We start from the raw sequence: 5,000 nt of genomic DNA on the forward strand, positions 1-5,000 counted from the left end.
TATTCCATTATTCCATGCACACAGTATTCAGGCGGGCTTGCCTGCTTTAAGCACTCTAATTTGTTCAAAGTAAACGTGCCGGCCCACCCAGACACTCAATAAAGAGCACCTTGGTAGGATTTCAACGGGGTCCGCCTCGGGACGCACGAACACGCACGAGGCGGTCGCACGCCTTCGGCTCGCCCCACCGGCAGGACGTCCCACGATACATGCCAGTTAAACACCGACGGGCGGTGAACCAACAGCGTGGGACACAAATCCAACTACGAGCTTTTTAACCGCAACAACTTTAATATACGCTATGGAGCTGGAATTACCGCGGCTGCTGGCACCAGACTTGCCCTCCAATAGATACTCGTTAAAGGATTTAAAGTGTACTCATTCCGATTACGGGGCCTCGGATGAGGTCCCGTATCGTTATTTTCGTCACTACCTCCCCGTGCCGGGAGTGGGTAATTTGCGCGCCTGCTGCCTTCCTTGGATGTGGTAGCCGTTTCTCAGGCTCCCTCTCCGGAATCGAACCCTGATTCCCCGTTACCGTTACAACCATGGTAGGCGCAGAACCTACCATCGACAGTTGATAAGGCAGACATTTGAAAGATGCGTCGCCGTACGAGGACCGTGCGATCAGCCCAAAGTTATTCAGAGTCACCAAGGCCAAACGGACCGGACGAGCCGACCGATTGGTTTTGATCTAATAAAAGCGTCCCTTCCATCTCTGGTCGGGACTCTGTTTGCATGTATTAGCTCTAGAATTACCACAGTTATCCAAGTAACGTGGGTACGATCTAAGGAACCATAACTGATTTAATGAGCCATTCGCGGTTTCACCTTAATGCGGCTTGTACTGAGACATGCATGGCTTAATCTTTGAGACAAGCATATGACTACTGCAGGATCAACCAGGGAGCTGCGTCAACTAGAGCTGAGCAGCCGGCCGCCCGGGAGTGTGTCCCAGGGGCCCGCGCGAACACGCAAGCGTCCGCTCAATTATTCTGCAAACAGGAGGAGGCTGAGCTCCCCTGCACAATACACCTCGAAACCCTCTCAGGTCCCGGCGGCGCGCAGCGCCGTCCTAAGTACTTGGTCGGGTTCGAGAGAGGCGCAATCGCCCGGAGTTAGGCGAGTAGACGCTTTAGGTGCGACCACCCGTGCTCCCAACTGAGCTTGCCGCTGCCGACAGAGGCCCGGGAGCGTGCTGTCGTGGCATTGCCGGCGGGAGACAACACGCGCCACCTACGGTGACCGGCAGCTCCAACGCCAGCGCCACAGAAGGGCAAAGGCCCCACGTGGGTGCCGAAGCGAACTCTCCCAGCACAGCGCACGTGCCAACACGTCTGCACAACTGCGATACAAACCACCAGCGAGAACCGCTGGGGCGACCGAGCAGCAGACGGCGTCGCGGCGCCGAGTGCCGGGCGGCGGCGCATCCTCAACGCACACAGTCCTCAATCGGACCAGCACACTGCAGATGTCCACCGCGCTTCGCACCGGGCCGGCGAGGACCCACTTTGGCTGCACGGCGCCGCGCGCAGGGTGCCCCGGCGCGCAGCTGCGCCGCCTGCCGCGTCCGTCGGCCGGCGCGCCTGCCACTGGGCGCCCCCACCAGCCGGCTGTAGCGCGTGCGCCCACGCACCGCGCGGCCAGCACGCCGGGCGGCCCCCCCTCACCGGCCGGGGACAGTCCCACCCACCCACAGCCGCGTATCGCTTCACACCCAGATTCACATTCACGTTCGTTGGTATGGTGGGGACCGCTTCGTAGCTGTACCGATCGTTGCCCTCACAGATGTACCTCCAGCAAGGACAACCGCACCACAACGGGTTACCAGTTGTTCATTTGCGTAACGTCACCAGTAAACGTACACGTCCATCCCCGTTTGCAAAGTCAACTATTATTGCATGCCTGCCTGTCAGGTGTCAAGACACACTACATCCGCTCACATCCACGCAACAAAATGTGCCCGACTAGAGGGCACGTGGAAGGTGCCCCCGTACGTATGCGATGTCCATTGCGCGACCAACTGTCAACCGGCCTCTGTAGCATGTCGCAGATGTGGAACGCGGGGCACCGTGCTATCACATTGTGTGAGAAGAGACTACTACGTCTGCATACACGCGCCACTACATGAACAGACGGCTCATGCTGATCGCCATCCACTGCGTCCATTACTCCCACACGTCTCTATGGCGTACCACACTGCAATGCAGCTGTTATGGGGAGATGACACGTAGCTGTGTACACAACATTCTGAGCGGGTTGCGGTTGGACAATACATTAATGTAACGTGTCATATGCCAATTACAGAGCAGGGTAAGGCACAACTTGGTTAGGTTAAGCACAACTTGGGTTAGGTTAAGGCACAACTTGGGTTAGGTTAAGGCACAACTTGGGTTAGGTTAAGGCACAACTTGGGTTAGGTTAAGGCACAACTTGGGTTAGGTTAAGGCACAACTTGGGTTAGGTTAAGGCACAACTTGGGTTAGGTTAAGGCACAACTTGGGTTAGGTTAAGGCACAACTTGGGTTAGGTTAAGGCACAACTTGGGTTAGGTTAAGGCACAACTTGGGTTAGGTTAAGGCACAACTTGGGTTAGGTTAAGGCACAACGTGGGTAGGTAAGGCACAACGTGGGTTAGGTTAAGGCACAACGTGGGTTAGGTTAAGGCACAACGTGGGTTAGGTTAAGGCACAACGTGGGTTAGGTTAAGGCACAATGTGGGTTAGGTTAAGGCACAATGTGGGTTAGGTTAAGGCACAATGTGGGGGTAGATTGCGGTACAAATTGCATTACATTGCGGTGCAAATTGCATTACATTGCGGTGCAAATTGCATTACATTGCGGTGCAAATTGAGTTACATTGCGGTGCAAATTGAGTTACATTGCGGTGCAAATTGAGTTACATTGCGGTGCAAATTGAGTTACATTGCGGTGCAAATTGAGTTACATTGCGGTGCAAATTGAGTTACATTGCGGTGCAAATTGCGTTACATTGCGGTGCAAATTGCGTTACATTGCGGTGCAAATTGCGTTACATTGCGGTGCAAATTGCGTTACATTGCGGTGCAAATTGCGTTACATTGCGGTGCAAATTGCGTTACATTGCGGTGCAAATTGCGTTACATTGCGGTGCAAATTGCGTTACATTGCGGTGCAAATTGCGTTACATTGCGGTGCAAATTGCGTTACATTGCGGTGCAAATTGAGGTAGGTTAAGGTGCAACACAGGTTAGGTTAAGGTGCAACATAGGTTAGGTTAAGGTGCAAGATGGGTTAGGTTAAGGTGCAAGATGGGTTAGGTTAAGGTGCAAGATGGGTTAGGTTAAGGTGCAAGATGGGTTAGGTTAAGGTGCAAGATGGGTTAGGGTTAAGGTGCAAGATGGGTTAGGTTAAGGTGACATAGGTTAGGTTAAGGTGACATAGGTTAGGTTAAGGTGACATAGGTTAGGTTAAGGTGACATAGGTTAGGTTAAGGTGACATAGGTTAGGTTAAGGTGACATAGGTTAGGTTAAGGTGACATAGGTTAGGTTAAGGTGACATAGGTTAGGTTAAGGTACAAACTGGGTTGTGTTATGGTACACATTGCGTTGTAGTACAGTACACGTTAGGTTTGGGTACGGTACACAATGTGGTATGGGATGGCGTGTTGTGGGGGGGAGGGGGGGGGGAGGTTCGTTGATATCGACCGTAGGACGTGGATGCCCGAGGCAGCGTCAGTGTGTCAAAGGAGTTATGTCACGTCGGGATGCGCTTTTCGCCAGTGAGAGGGGGCGAGCCGTGTCTGTGGTTGCGGCAGACCTGTGTGTTTCATTCCTGCCAGTGTGTTTGTGCTGTAAGACGAGGCAGTGTGGTGGTGATGGGTGCACCCCTGTGTAGGACATGTGTGGGTGTTGGTGGCTTCTCTGAGCAATTGTGGTTGTCGGACGAGTGGGGTATTCTGTTTTATGATTGGACCTCCCGGTCTGGTTATCATAGCGTAGTTGGTGTACTGTGGCGGATAGGATGCACCGGACGTTGGTCCATGCTGGTGCTTAGTAGTTGTATCTGTGTCTGTTACAGGCAGAGAGTAGTGTGTGATAGAGTGTGTGGCTGACGTGTGGTTCATTTTGTGTGTACGGACGTTCAGCATGTATAGGGGCATTTGCGTATATAATCTATCATAATCTATCTATGTGGGCCTGCATAGTTTACTGAGCAGTGCTGTGAGGTGACTGAACTACGAGTGACGTACTGATTTACAGCGGAATGATTGCCTTGTACCAAAGATGGAGTATCGGCTCTACGACAGCGTTGGCACCGCAGGAAATGGTCTCGTAAAACGGCCCTCCCACCGTCATCGTTGTGAGGGGTAGGGACCGCCTATATTCTGAGAGGAGCCCTGTTTGCCACTGGGCGTGGGGTCTCGCATCCTGCGGTTCAGTGCCCCCAGGGAAGCGCGCGGAGGTGGTGCTGCTGCTGCTGCTGCTGCTGTAGCAAGCGAGCTACTTACAGCATGTATAGGGACAGCGGGAATATGGCATATTCGATATAACTCTTCATGAAACGCAAGATATAGGGGCGGATTGCACGTTACGAGTGCGGGAAGAGTCCGCCGTTCATCCGCTGGAGTTGCGATTTGGGCGGTTGGGGTGGGGCACGTGCGGGTGCGGGTGGAGCGATTGTCGGTCGACGACTTCGTGCGACGCAGGCACAGGCGTTGGGGCTCCTGTGGTGGGCAGATGATGCAGGCTTTGTGGGTGGCGTCGGAAAATGGGCACTGTGGGACCTAGCGATGTCGTAGTCGGCGTGGCGTCTCATAGATGGCGGTATCATCGGTGCAGCAGGTCATGTTGCGGGGGACCTGCAGGTGGCGGTATTTTTGTTTGTGGTGCGCTCGACATGGTGGACGTAGTGTCGTCCGATTCCGTAGATGGAGCTATTGCATGTGGTTTCGTCACATTGTCATAGATGGCGGTGCCGTGTTTTGGAGGTATGGTTGGCGTAGTTTCGTTGGATTCCT

General features: G+C 53.7%; 1 non-coding gene across 1 annotated transcript in view; it reads right to left on the reverse strand.

Annotated features, from left to right (window-relative positions):
• The window catches only part of LOC126112965 (small subunit ribosomal RNA), a 1,905-nt gene extending 996 nt beyond the window's left edge, over window positions 1-909 (reverse strand). Inside the window, exon 1 of the ribosomal RNA XR_007524689.1 lies at window positions 1-909. This exon is cut by the window's left edge and continues 996 nt beyond it. This is a non-coding gene — a ribosomal RNA (small subunit ribosomal RNA).
• Between the last annotated feature and the right edge of the window lie 4,091 nt (window positions 910-5,000).

Source organism: Schistocerca cancellata, unplaced genomic scaffold (assembly GCF_023864275.1).
Source record: "Schistocerca cancellata isolate TAMUIC-IGC-003103 unplaced genomic scaffold, iqSchCanc2.1 HiC_scaffold_236, whole genome shotgun sequence".
NCBI lineage: Eukaryota > Metazoa > Arthropoda > Insecta > Orthoptera > Acrididae > Schistocerca > Schistocerca cancellata.